This window comes from Odocoileus virginianus, chromosome 4, assembly GCF_023699985.2.
Source record: "Odocoileus virginianus isolate 20LAN1187 ecotype Illinois chromosome 4, Ovbor_1.2, whole genome shotgun sequence".
Lineage (NCBI taxonomy): Eukaryota > Metazoa > Chordata > Mammalia > Artiodactyla > Cervidae > Odocoileus > Odocoileus virginianus.
The window spans coordinates 54766655-54781703 of NC_069677.1; the positions used below are offsets into that span (position 1 = coordinate 54766655).

The window sequence follows — 15049 nt, forward strand, 5'->3', positions numbered from 1 at the left end:
AGTAGGCACCCAGTAAATGTTGGTTATATTTTCCTTGCATCTTGGCCACTGGAGACATATTACAGCAAGCTACTCATTGCCCAAGACATTTAAAAAAAATATTTATTTGGCTGCATTGCATCTTAGTTGTGGCATGCAGGATCTTTAATTGTGGCATACTGGCTTAGTTGCCCCATGGCATGTGGCATCTTAGTTCCCCGACCAGGGCTCGAACCCATATCTCCCATATCTCCTGCATTAGAAGTCATATTCTTAACCACTGGACCACCAGGGAAGTCCCCCAAAGTGTTGATTAGTTGCTACTGAACTTCCACTAGCAGTTGGCAGCTATCTATGAATTCCTAAGTACATGTGATTATTTTTTAAAAGTACATCTTGTTGAGATGTTTCATTATGATTTTCCCATTACCATTGTCTGTTTTTCTCCATGGACTTCAGTTTTCTGCTGTCAAAATATAGAGATGAAATTTAATAAAGTCATAATCAAGCTTGTATTTAGAGTATGTAGAATCTCAGTATGATACAGAAGGACCCTAAGGATCTTTAAGTTCAAGAAGTGAACAGGATAAATCGGGATCATATTCTTTCAGCCTGAGCTAGAACAGCTTCTATTACTGTAACTATTGTCATTGTTTTCTTTCCAACTTGAATGTTACAGATAGCAAATCTGTCTCCTACAAGTTCTGTCACTTTCTTTGGTGACCGCTTCTCACCTTTACTTTCTTTATGTGGTCCTGGATTGGATTCATACCCCTCTTTCAATGTCCCATCAGAAACACTGACATATATACACTAAGGTAGGCTGCTGCTGCTGCGAAGTCGCTTCAGTCGTGTCTGATTCTGTGCGACCCCATAGATGGCAGCCCACCAGGCTCTGCCGTCCCTGGGATTCTCCAGGCAAGAACACTGGAGTGGGTTGCCATTTCCTTCTCCAATGCATGAAAGAGAAAAGTGAAAGTGAAGTTGCTCAGTCGTGTCCGACTCTTAGTGACCCAGGCAAGAGGACTACTATGTATAAAAATCATAACTGATGAGAACCTACTGTACCGCACAGGGAACTCTACCCACGGCTCTGCAGTGTACTAAACGGAAAGGAAGCCTACAAAAGATGGGATCTGTGTATGCATCTAACTGATTTACTTCGCTGAACTGCAGAAGCTAACACAGCACTCTAAACCAATCACATTCCAATAGACATTAACTTTTTTAAAAAGAAAAGGAACAATGGCATCACTTGAAGATCCATTAGAAATTCTTGGGCCTCAGTGCAGACTGCTGAATCAGAGACTCCACAGATATGGCCCAGCAGTCTATGTTTCAATGTCACATCTGGGAATACTTGCTCCATGTTGAAAACCTGTGTTTTTGATGGTTACAGCTGAATCACTACTAACACTCGTGACAGTAACTGGGCCTCCAGCCCCACCAGACTCAGTTCTTGGTTCCGGCCTGTTTGACACCTTTGCTTTCCTCGGGGACATTTTCAGTATCGCTGACCTTGCAATGTCTCACGTCAGCCTCTACAGGGAGTGTTCACTTTTACAACAGTCTCACAAAGTGGCATCCAAAGCACAGTCTTCATGCCTCTATGACCTTCTCCCAATCCATTTCCTGTTTACCACACCGTGAAGACTTCCATGGAGGTGAGCAGAGTATGTAACTTCAGTGTTCTTTTTAAACATTAACAATTTGATCTTCTTTTCCTAGGAAGTTGAGATTCACTCTGTAGATTCAAAACTGAAAGCAAAACAAAAGCAGAAACATAACCAAAATAATCAAACCGAACAGAACCCCCCCAGACCAAGTCCTTAAAGTAACAGAAAACTTAAGCAGTAGATATCTAATTAAGATGGTTGAGGGTCACCGTTATACTGCACAGGCTGTTTTGTCAGCCACTTTTGGGTTTGCAGAGCAGAGTTTGGTCTCCTCCACCTAGCTATATCATCAACATAAACACAAAGTGGAACCTGAGCTTCTTCAACTTCTGATACATGTCAATGTGAAATAAATAAGAATATGCTTATAAAATAATGGAAAGTGAAAAGAGAGCTAAGTTTCATTTCTATTTATATTGCTAAATATTGTTTTGTTTCACTTGATTTTGTTTCTCTTCCATAAGTTTTTTCCAAGTCAGGGAAGCTGTTAACATTACTGCTTCTTTAAGATGTGGGAAACAGTAGTCAAATCATGGACCAGGCAGTGGAAACCTCACTGGTCTAACCTTGTCTACAGTTTGATGATGCTATTGCTGGTGCCAGCTACAATTTGTAAGTGCTTACTCCCCACAATGAAATCCCTTTCAATGGACCTTCTCCTTTATCTAACCATGTATATTTCTCTTCAGGCCAAACAGACCGTATACCTATGAATGCTTTTGTCAGAAAACGAGGGGGGAATTCTGGGACACTTTGTAAGTATTTTTTATATAAAGAACAAAAATTAAGTGCAAAACAGTGAATGCAATGCAATTACTAACAGAGAATCTTTTTGCAGAAAAGATTTACTCTTCATTTCTCTCCTCAATAGCTATCCCTCCAGAGCTATGAAAAGATATTCAGGAATACTGTTTACCTTATCTGTGTATATATTTTGCTTTATTCAAATCTCAGGAATAAAATCTATGAACTTCTTGGTATGAGAAACAAAAATATTTTTGTATCACTGTTACTTTACATAGTGAGCGAGTGCTAAGTTGCTTCAGTCACGTCTGACTCTTTTCAGCCCTATGGACTGTAGCCCACCAGGCTCCTCTGTCCATGGCATTCTCCAGGCAAGAACACTGGAGTGGGTTGCCACGCCCTCCTCCAGGGGGTCAATCCTGACCCAGGGATTGAACTCATGTCTCCTGCTTTGGCGGGTGGATTCTTTATCACTAGCGCCACCTGGAAACCCCACTTTACATAGTGACACCAGTCATATATATGTTTAGTATTCTTGTGGACAATTAACAGAGTAGAACATAGAGCACTGAAAATTATTATTTGGGGGGTACATTATCTTATTATTCTTTGAATCATCAGCATTTGGCACAGTTCCTGATACATTATAGACAATGCATGTTAAAATTAAGAGTGTATAATTACTAATATTCACTGGCTTGATTAATAATTTGGGTAGGTTAAAAAAAGTCTTAAAATGGATGAAGGAATGAAGCAGGCTATGATTCATCATCATAGGTTAACTAGTAGGAGTTTAAAAACTGAACAGCAACAACAAAAAAACCCTATTAGGAATGACATCTGAGTCATAAACCCAGTAATAGAAGCCTTGAGTTTTAAAGCATGTGTTGCAATCACTTAATTTCAATCATTCTTTCACTATCCTCCAACTTCCCATGCCATGTTCAGTAGCAATATGTCAAGATGTGAAATGACCATCTTATCATGGAGAGTGAAAATATAGATTTCCTCTTCTGTTTTCATCTACATTTTGTCATTTTGTTTTCTTTTAGTGGAGATGGGAGTTGAACTTTTGCCTTATATCAACACTTGAAAACATGTTTATTAAAATAAACATGCTTATAATTGGCATTTTTTGTGTATTGTACAAATGGTTTATTTGTATTTATTGTACAAATGTTTATTTGTTATCTGTTTCATAGTCTCATTTACATAAAAGTCTTTTCCAAGGGTGGGCATATTTTATTTTTGTAATTTTTTTTGTTAGTTCTAGAATTGGGGGGAAGAATTTTTTTTTTCACTTAAACACTTAAATTTCAGGATATCTTCAGATGCTTCTGAGTAGTATGAATTCTAGTGGATGGCAATTTTTTCACAATCCATTTAAGAATCACTCTGAGAAAAACAACAGTGTTGAAGATTCAGTGTCTCTTGGCAGTTCTGTAAGTTAAAATGACTGAAAATGAAACTTTGTATGTGGTTAGTTTAGACTGAACTTACTCATGTTTCTCAACTTAACTTCCTTATTTTAGGCAAATATACTGTTGTTAATACTTTCTTTATTAATTCAACAAGGGATTAGAAAAAAGGAGAATGTTTTTTAAAAAAGTGTTTCCCAAGATTGATAAGTGAGATGACTAAATTCACTCTATTAACAAAATGCTAAGTATTTTTTCTTGCTTAAAAACTTCATATTTGTTTCCATCTTCATATTTGTTTCCATTTATCCTCTTCAAAGCCTTTCACTCTGTTTAGATTCATGCCTTAATTTTCTTTAAATCTACTCTTTATGTAATCACCTTTCCAGAAAACTCCTTAACTTGCTTAGGATCACTTGTATTTAAAATATTACTCTATTTTGCATTTTCTTACATTCTGCTTAATAAAAAGAGTTATTGGGTTAAAAAAGAAATCCAACAATAACCATTAGCTTTTCCCCACCTTCTACTCTTACATATAAATTCCTCATTTATTGTCTTAAGCATTTCTACACTGTGGTCCCATTCATGTCCTCAAGCACTTTGATTCCTTCTACTCCCTACCTTAAGTCAAACTCCACTTTATTGTCTTCCAGTTGTAACTTGTAGGTTTGTTCAATCTTTTAATTTAAATTATCTCCCTCCTTCTTATAATCTACATCTCCCTCCTTCAGGACGAACATTTAATACATAAATATCTACTAAGTGCTATGCTCTCTTGGTTCTCTGGATCCATGACCCCACTAAGTGTAATAAATAATAATAAATTCCTACTAAGTGCCACCATGTCCCTGGCCCCAAGGTAGAAAATGGAGAGATGGAAGTGAACAATTGAAGCATGGTCCCTGCACATATAGAGTTTACAGTAAATAAAACCAAAATCACCAAATTAAAAAAAAAAAATTTACTTAAAAACACTTGTAAGGTACTTTCTCCATTGGTCCCACTCTCTCTACCCAGCACCGCCCCCCCCACCCCCCCACTGTATCCACAAGTACATTCTCTACATCTGTGTCTCCATTCCTACCTTGTAAAGAGGTTAATCAACATCATTTTTCTAGATTTCATATATATGCATTAACGTATATTTGTTTCTTTCTTTCTGACTTACTTCACTCGTATAGCAGGCTCTAGGTATATACACCTCACTAGAACTGATCCCATTTTTTTTTTTATAGCTGAGAAGTAGCATCTATCTATCTATCTATCTATCTATCTATCTATCTATATACACACAAACACTATCATGTGTAAAATGGATAGCTGGTAGGACGTTGCTGTGTAACACAGGAAGCCCACTCTGGAGCTCTGTGATGGGGTGGGATGTAGGTAGGGGAGGGAGGGAGGATATATGTATAATTATGGCTGATCTGTGTTGTTGTGCAGCAGAAATCAACACAACATTGTAAAAATTAAAAAACAAAAAATTAAAATAAGTTCTAAAACAAACACTTGGAAGAAAAGATCCAGAGAACCATGAGAGCAAAATAGAGACTCAATTTAAATGGAGGAACCTCTCAGTTAGCAATACTGTGAGATCAAAGTACAGACAGGATTAGCTGAGCAAAGATTAGGTGGAAATCCATTCAGTCAGAAGGAACAGCATTTTCATATGCATTAAAGAACTTCCTGAAGAAGATTAAGTGTGACCATTGAATAACATGAGAGAAGGAATTGCATCTATATGGAACACCTGTCCCAGGCTGTGAAAGAAAATGTGCTTATCCATTCCTTCTTCTAACCTGAGTACTGAATGATTTTTATGTAATTATCCATCCTTGACTTACAAATTTGATAAATATCTTATATCCCCTCATAGCTCAGTTGGTAAAGAATCCACCTGCAATGCAGGAGACCCCGGTTAGATTCCTGGATTGAGAAGATCCCCTGTAGAAGGGATAGGCTACCCACTCCAGTGTTCTTGGGTTTTCCTTGTGGCTTAGCTGGTGAAGAATCTGCCTGGATGTGGGAGACCTGGGTTAGATCCCCGGTTTGGGTAGATCCCTGGAGAAGCGAAAGGCTACCCAATCCATTATGGCCTGGAGAATTCCATGGACTGTATAGTCCATGGGGTGGCAAAGAGTTTCACTTTCACTATCTCCCCTATTAGACTGTAAGCTCCTTGATGGCAAGAATTATTTCTTATTCCTATTTTTGTCCTCTGTATCTTGCATAATGACCCATGGGTAGTGACAACAAGGCTGACTTCCTAAGTGAGGTGCTGAGAGAGGCCCGTGGTTGCTTTAATTCTCCACTGTCACCATCTTCCATTTCTCAATACTTTGGGAATAAAGGGCCTGCATTTTCATTTTTCACTGAAACCCCCAAATTACTTAGTTAGACTTGAGTGAATACAAAGGCTCCAAGTGAATGAGGGGCTCAAAGGTTAAAGGAATCGAATTAGAGTATTCTGTAGGGTATTTTTTCTTTTAGGGTCAACCTTATTCCAGGAACACCATATGATTCTTGATTATATGATGGATAGCTTAGAAATGGACAGTGTTCTTTAAGGGAAGTCCCTAGTCCTTCAGAGTGCTATTCCTTAAACACTGAGTTGAACTTCTTATTCACTTGGCCACTGTGACTTATTTTGGTCTTCCTAGAACCCACTCAGTTGAAACATTTTCTTTCATGAACACTTTTCAGAATCTACACTAGGAATTAGTCTAAGTCCCAGACATTATTTATGAGGTCATTCATCTCTTTGCATTAGGTAAATTTTCTGTCCCCTATCACAAGTGCAAATGTGGAAACATTATGTCATTCAGGCCCCTGCTGACGAGTCTGCAGAAGCTTGTTTAAAAAAAAAAAAAGCAGAAGCAACAAAGACCTTCAATTAGAAAGGAATAATCACATTATTTGTGCCTGGCAGTGACTGAGACTGGACATTTTGAAGCTGAAGGCTTGTGATTTTGGGGCTCTGAAGAAACTAGTTTATTTCTTAGTTGAGATGAGTACAATGCTGGAAAGTTGTGAGAACAAGCACAGTTGTGAGAACCTGGAATAAATATTGAGTTGTTGACTGAATTGCTCTTTTTATTTGAGAAGCCACTTGGAGAATACTGAAGGATTTTTTCATCCTCCAGTTCACCAAGCTATAATCAACGTTATAACGAAGTTTTGATATGACAGGCTATCTCGCTCTATCTGTCTGGCCAATGGTCCATGGATTATGGCCTCTTTCGTGAGGTTGACAACTTAAACTATCTTACCTCATGAGGAGTTTTTACAGTTACTTGCAGCAGTGAGTCGAAAAAGTAACTGTAGAGGTCAACAATGTTCCTTTCATTCGATTCATTGCCTGCTGACACAGTGTACAGATTCCAAGTCTATTTCATGTAAGACTTTTAAGGATCCCAGTGGGCGATCTCATGTACATACTGAGTTTAAGCTTAGGTTGTAATCACTCTGTTAAATAATGACGGTGAATATTTCCATTAGTAGTGATTGCCATACTTCATCATCTTTCAGAGGAGCTAAGAACATATTGTAAAATTAGTGACTACAAATATTGTTTTGAGAGAAGGTGAAATTTAAACCTATGCAATCAAGCAAGACTGCGTAAATCTAGCTTTGTCACCTTGGTGATTATTTAGAGACATGGAGTTATACTCTTGCCAAGCGAGTACATTCATTTTGCAATGGTGGAATATCATGAATCAGTATTATTTATGAACAAATATCATCCTGTGGATTTTTTTTTTCTAAATCCCTCAGGAAGGATTCCTCTTTGGTAGCCTACTTGTACATTGTACATTTTTCCTGGCACTTCTTAATCTTCCTGAATGTATTCATTGTTATCATTTTATCTCTCTCTATCTGAAAGCTCCTTGCATGTAGGGACCACTCTTCGAGGGCAGGGATATTTTTGAAATCTTTATCCACAGTTTCCTGGAAAGTAATAAATGCTTATTAAATAAATAATGAAAAAAATCATGTAAATGATTCTTCTTTTAAATTGTATCGTAGGTATCTGTATCTCCTTAGTCCAGCCACTTAAATAACCCATCAAGTCTATGAAAGGTAGTCTGATGCAACAGGAAATTTACACCAGGCCCAGAAGTTGTAAGGACCTTTGAGAAAGTGCCCATGTGTGATGAGCTCTGGAAGGCAGAGTGTTTTCTATCCGAGAGGCAAGACTATCTAGCTCAAGTGGCAGGGGCAGGCAGTGTTTCAGAAGAGAGCGAACAGCACGGGGCCTGCTTTGATGGGTCTGCTCACAATAAACCACATCCTCACCCTCAGAGTGAGTTAGTCTCTGAAGGGCCTGGCTTCTGCTCTAACATCTGAAAGGAAGCACTCCTTTTTAACTTTCGCCCCCCAAATACAGGCTCTAGTGGGAAGATGGAGAAGTATAATTAAAGCCCCTAGCAAACATTTTTTTTTTTGGTCAGATGATAGAAACATCTGATTTAATGAAAGAAATTAGGAAGGATTCATTTCTACACTTACATTTCAAATTTGTTAAATTCTGTAGGGCAGAGTGCCAATGCGTTCATTTACAGAGAGATAAATATTTCACAGGTGTATATAAAAGACATCTTGTAAAGAATGCTTTTTGTAAACAGGAGCAATCTAGATTGGGTTCTGCTTCTCTCCTTCTACAGAACCTGTATCAGTTCTTAAAAAAAAAAGAGTATATATTCACATATATTAAAAAGCTTACTTATAAAGCAGTCAAACTAATTGTAGTAGAAAACTTTAATCTGAAAATCTGATTAAGAATATTGTCTAGATGCCAATGGGAGACCCATTTCATAGGACAGGATAAAAGAATGTTAACAAAATTGTAGTAGTTTTTATAGCTCTCTTTTCCCTTAATTTGGTAGAAAGATATTTTTTTCCAAATAAGTTTTCCCTTTTGATTTTTGCCTCCACTATTTTTTTTCTCAATATAATTTCCAATTACAGCATAAAATGCACTATTATTTATTGACAATTTAAAAGGTAAGTAATACCCATTTTATTTTAATTTTCCCCAAATCATCTTAAAGGTACATTTTTTCTTTTTGTTATTTTCTTTTTTTAAAATGTGTACAAGAAAATTTTACTCTCAAGGGACTTCTGTAAACACTGCTGTCCCTCTTTCCAACCCTTCTATGCTCACACAGAAGCATGATTTTTATTTTATTTTATTTTGAAGTATCAGGAGACCATTCCTTCTACCTTAGGAAGGAAATATTGGTTAGTTTAAGACAATTATTCATCTTTTCAATAATGTAATGGAAATGGTCACATGATATAATTCACGCCAGGGGAAGGCCTGCTGGAAGCAACTAGGAAAATTGTTAGTTTCATTAATAAGAGGCACAAAGAAAATATATGGCCTCTTGTAACATTTTTTGGGTGACAATGCAATATTTGCAACTACTGCAGCCAACTTAGAGTTATGTGGAAGAGATAAGGATGCCTGTAGGGCAAAGCTAAGGAATTAGAAAGAAAAGATGAACAGATCCTGAATCAATTTAAAAATCTTTGTGAGTTAATAAATTATCTTAAGTTTTAAGCCAATTTAAGTAGCATCCTCTTTTATTCATTGAAAAATGTTAACAGATACAGCGCTGTTTTTGGAGACTCGTGGCTTCCGCTGAGAGTGGTGCTATGATTTCATACCAGAAGTTATCATTGAATTCAATATTTTTTATTGAATGTGCAGACTCAGCCAATTAAGGTCTATAATTTGATCCTTAGGATATTAGATGAAGACGAAGTTAAGCTTAAGCTAAAATTCTGTAGTTCCAAATATCTATATTTTAAAAAATATTTTGACATTTAAACTATATAGGTACAGAATTAAGCTGCTGTAGTCTTGCCTTTAGAATGCCATTTACATTTTGAAAACTTACTTTTTCTTCCTCTCCCTTCAGATTCAAAGTGAATCTGAAACATTTTGATCCATTATCATACTGAAACATCAAAATCATCAAGATGTGACAACTGAAAAATTTATCAACATGACATAGAGTTTTAGGGAACTTGACACAATTCTGATCATTTTATTAGGTCCTGAATATTCAGAAAATGCAGTTGGTAGTCACGTATCAATAATTTCCTAAGAATATTGCCATGAGAACCAACAAGAGAACTCATGACTAGAGCATTTTGGAGAAAGTATCAAAATTAAAAGAAATATTCTACTTTGTCAGTTTACTTATTGATGATTAATTCTTCTCTTCAATATCACTGTAAGTAATTTCAGTCCAGTAATTCTCCTATTTAGTATCACAATATTAGTATGTAAGTGGAATTTTTGTGGCTTGTTGTTGACTATGACTTAAGTTGATAGACAGAAAAAATCCATTTCATATTTTGATTTTTCAAGCCATGCTTCATTGAAATCTGCTTGTATTTTCTAGTATTTCTTATAGTGAATCTCTATGAGCAGTGCATTAAACAGAATTCCAAATAGATGCAGCTTAAAAGGCCGCTGAATGGTGTTGTCTGTACTGAAGGTTCATTCTACCACCTAGCGCGGGCCTGCCAGCTCTGGGTTCCCATCCTTAAGACCTTGCAAATCCACAATCCTTGCAGAGACTAAAATGTTGTCAGAGCAGAAGGTTGTGTGCCCTGCTGTTTTCCCCGGGTGAATAGCAACCAGCACCATGTGAAATGCGAGAAGGGAGTAATTCGCCAGTAGCATAGGTCCCATTACCAGCAAAGAATGGCAGAGATTCTAAATAAGACAACACATATCTTCTACACAGGGGATATTTGCAGCAGGATGCAGAGTTTCCCAAACTAATTTGCCTGGGAACCATTTCCACTCAGAACATCTGTTACCATTTCTGGGAAGCAAATTTTTGACTTAACACTTTGCAAAGTTATTCTTTAGAGTATGCAAAACACTTCAATACAGATTAACTCCCTGGACTTTTGTAACAGTCCTACTGGATACATCAGCCAGATATAACCTGTTTGCCTTAGGACACCGAGATCCAGAGAGATTTAGAGACTTGTGAAAAGTCACATAGACTATTGGAATAAAAATTCAGTTTCAGTAAATTGTTCAAAGTTGTGAGGCAGTGTTTGGACTGTGTAGTGACCAGTTTTTTTATGTTTTCTCTAATTCTGTAACTACCTTAAATAAGACCCTTCACACAGCAATGTCAATGCCATATGCTAACTTGGGCACTGTGGCATTTTATAATCCATGAATACAACTATACAAGGAGGCCTTTTGTATCAACCACTTACATGAGAATCCTGGCTACTCTTTAGATGAGAGTTGTGCCCTCAGGCAAGTGATTTTCACATTTGAAAATCACATCTATGAAAAGGCTTACTCTATGGGGTTGTTGTGATTAATAAAGATAATGAGCATAAATTACTTAGAGTGATTAGAACACACTAATCACTCAGTAAGCCTCAGTTATGAATTCAGAGACAATTTTCACAACTGATACATTGTACAGTGGAAAATTCCAGAAAGTTTCATCTTAATTGTATATCTCTCTTTTAAAGCATGAAAAGGTATTAAAAATCTTGCCTGCAAATATGCTTTTTCCCCCTGATCTGTATCTTCTAATGTATTTTGGAAAAAATATAGACACACACACACACAAATGGAAATCAATTAACCTAACTTGAAACAGATGTCATGAAGATGAGCTGTGTGTACTTTCACCCATGAACAGTAACACATCAATTATGGGAAGGGAGAAGCATCCAAAGCCAGATGTTTTGAATGTCTTTGGAATTTATACTTTCTTCACTATGGCCAGTTGAGTAACTGTATGTTGATAACTGAAATAACTTCTCCTTAATTGCACATCAGTGGAATCTCAAAGACAGCTCTTGGCCTTTTAATAGGCACAGAGGTGCTTCTGCTCATTGTGAAGCAGATATGAAGAGAGATCAGATGCAGAGCATATGGATAACATTCTTTTTTTCTAAATTATTCCATCAGAAAAGGGATTCAAACATATTTCCTTTTGCTAGTCTTTCTTTATACCTTGGTGGAGCTGACAGATCTCAAAGGAGCTCACAACTATTCCACATAGGGATTTATTCCAAGTCAGAAAGAAGCAAATATAGTGCATTATGATTTACAGTCCGTTGCTGAAAATAGGATATTGTGGCTTAAAGAAATATTTAGACGTTACTTAAGCTAACTATTATGGGATTGAAATGAAGGTCTAAATGTTATGACTGGAACTGCACTCATGTTTCCAAAACTTTTTAACCAAACTGGTAGCCTGCAGAACAAACTCCACTCTGAAGCAGAAAATGGGCACACTCATACCCACCCATATATATAATCAAGCCCAAATAATAGCATAATTTATTCGAGTATAATTTCTAATCTTTCTTTCAAAACCTAATTGGTATTACTTAGTTCACTGACTATGGATAATTTATATCTGAATATTCAAGAAGTCTGCCTCTGAGAATCTGTTCCATGAACTTGCATGTCAGATTGTCTTGAATGTATACTATAGTGATATGCTGCCCCAAATTCTGACTCAGCTTTACTACTCCTCTATATTGTTAGGAAGTTTCCCTAAAGCATCTCCACTTCTAAATATGTTCACGCTTGAGCATGGGCCTATGCAAAGAAACCCAAAATGTTTAATCTCTGCGATATGAAGATACGAGGAGGTCCGACAGTGGATGGACTTGGCATCTGTTTCTAAGGAATGGAGGGCTGTGATGGGGAGGGAGCCCTGGGAGGCATTGTGGGGTGGTTTGGGACTTGAGCCTGAAGTTGCCCACTTCAAGTGTTAACATTGCTTTGAAGTCCTGCTTCAGCATAAATTTGTGTGAATTTAATAACAATTTTTATTCAAGTCTTTAAGTATAACTGATTCTTTGGGAAAATGTCAGCCAGTGATTTCTCACACTTGCTGGCCCACTCCCACATATGCAAACACTCATACCCCAGTTGAGAAGTGTGGAAAAAAGTGCGCCCCAAGTTTGCTCCATGGAAAGTCTTTCATGACTGAAGAAAAATCACACGCAAGACCCAACATCTATGCAACTTTCCGGCAAATATTCTTAGGCAGTGAGCAGAGGACTGTGTTCCCACACTGCTCTAGCGATGAAAATCTTCAGGGAAGGCTCCTGGTTTTGTCTTAAAGAAAAAGTTGGAAGGAGAGGACGGGGGTGGAGCCACTGCTATCTAATGTACAGGTCATGCCCTTACTGCCTGTGAGGACTTGGGGGCCAAAATCGACTGAGTTTTATTAAGAGCAATAAAGAGACTGCAATCAATCCCTGGATTGGGAAGATCCCCTGAAAAAGGTCATGGCAACCCACTCTAGTATTCTTGAACCCCGGGGACAGAGGAGCCTGGTGGGCTGCAGTCCACAGGGCCCCAAAGGGGTGGACATGACTGAGCGACTGAGCAGAGTGCGGCACAATTACATATATATGAGCGCCTCTCTCTGCTCCCCTCTAACACAGGGGTTGGCCTGTTCTGTGCATCTTATTAAGTCATATATATCCTGCTACTGAGGGATGTCAATACGTTAAGAGAAGAGGATGCTCTCAGGACAAAAGGAAGGAAGAAGGACTTGGTCCGGAGAGCCTCAGGCTAAATGTCTAACTGTGAAGATTTCCTTGTTGCTTGCTTCATTTCATCAAGCAACTCATGAGGATTTGGAGGCAGAATTTTTTTCAAGAGAGGCATGTGGACGAGTTGTGACGTGGGATCTAGTTCCCTGACCAGGGATCAAACCTGAGCCGCTGCATGATTTTTTTCCTGAAAGTCAGCCCAAATAAGACTTATTATAGCATAAGTCCTGCTTTATATCTTAATCTAGGATGCTGAACTGGAGGAGCAAGTGACTGGATGGGATTTTGAGTCTAATATATATGAGAGAGAATCCTAATGTAATAGGATTCAAAATTTTATTTCAGATGGGCAAAGATAACCCCCACCCACCAGTGACTGGGAAAAGAAATGGCTAAATATCCAGTCTAATTAAAAACTTATCCCAATTATATAATATATATAATCCCTTTAGGTAATTAATACTCAGTTTTTTCTGGAAAAAAGAAAAGCTCAATTTGAGTCATCTCTCTTTTTTTTTTCTTCTTCTTCTTCAATTGCAGCGTGTGAACTCTTAGCTGCAACATTTGGGATCTAGTTCCCTGACCAGGATTCAAACCTGGGCTCCTGCTTTGGGAGTGTGGAGCTTAGTCACTGGACTACCAGGGAGGCCCCCCACTTTTCCTTTGCTTTTTTCCTGAAGTGATGATGAAGTTATCTGGGATAAAGGGTGAGACAGGGAAGCACGGCTCCCCTTGGGCACAGCTACCTCGGCTCCCGGCCTCCTCACGTCCGTACCCTTTCTCTGGGGCTGTGCCGTCTTTCTCCTTGCTGCTTGTCCACTTATCAATCTATACCAGTTGTGGCTGGGGAGGGGTGGTACACACTCTGATCTTTCTGAGAACTTGGAAAAAGTCCAGTAGGTGGGATAAAGAAAGGGGGCCCAGCCCACCTCAGTCCCTGACGGTACTATAGACGCCTCTGAATTCAAGTTGCAATGCTCACTTGGGCTCCATCTGGTGGGCTGTTCTGTAGCTCTTTCTATAAAGCCATCTGTCTCTGTCTAAGCCATAGCTACTGCCAGACTACACATCAGATTCTCAGTCATGTCCAAGTCCTCTTTATGCCACAAAGAAACCAAGGTGATGTGAATAGCTTAATCTCAGGGCCCCCTCTGCCTGGTAAGACCATGGGTTGGTATGGATGGTCAAGGCTCAAGACTTGAAAAAGGCTTGGGAACATGTCTGACAGCCTTGCTCTCGTTGATCAATATCTCTTTTCTCTCCTCTTCTGTTATCTTTCCTCCTCCCCTTCTTCTGCCATCAGCTGGGAGCTTTCCTCTGTGCTTCACCCTTTCTTGTGTCTTTGAGCTCTCAAATCTTAGTAGAGACAGAGAGTATTTTCTCTACACCGAATGGAAACTCTGATCCTTCAGGTTTGGTTATTGAAATGCAAAACTGTGAAGAAAACAGATGAAAAAAAGTTTAGGAGATCATTTTTCAAGAAAATATCCTGGCTTATAAGGCACTTTTCCTACTGCATTATCTAATTTACATGTGAGAAGCAGAATATCTCCTTTTTTCTTTTACTCTCAATGTAATAAGTGATTTCCTTTTGTAATAAATTTTCATCTTCCTTCAGCAGATAGATACTTTAGGTTTACCTGTGCCAGGTTTATGAGT

At 38.2% G+C, this 15049-nt stretch overlaps 1 long non-coding RNA gene across 1 annotated transcript in view; it reads left to right on the forward strand.

Moving 5' to 3' along the window:
- Positions 1 to 1063: 1063 nt before the first annotated feature.
- Positions 1064 to 15049, forward strand: part of LOC139034668 (uncharacterized) — a 35036-nt gene continuing 21050 nt past the window's right edge. The window contains exons 1-3 of the long non-coding RNA XR_011487160.1: positions 1064 to 1643; positions 2120 to 2267; positions 2345 to 2410. This is a non-coding gene — a long non-coding RNA (uncharacterized lncRNA). The remainder of the gene's footprint in view (positions 1644 to 2119; positions 2268 to 2344; positions 2411 to 15049) is intronic.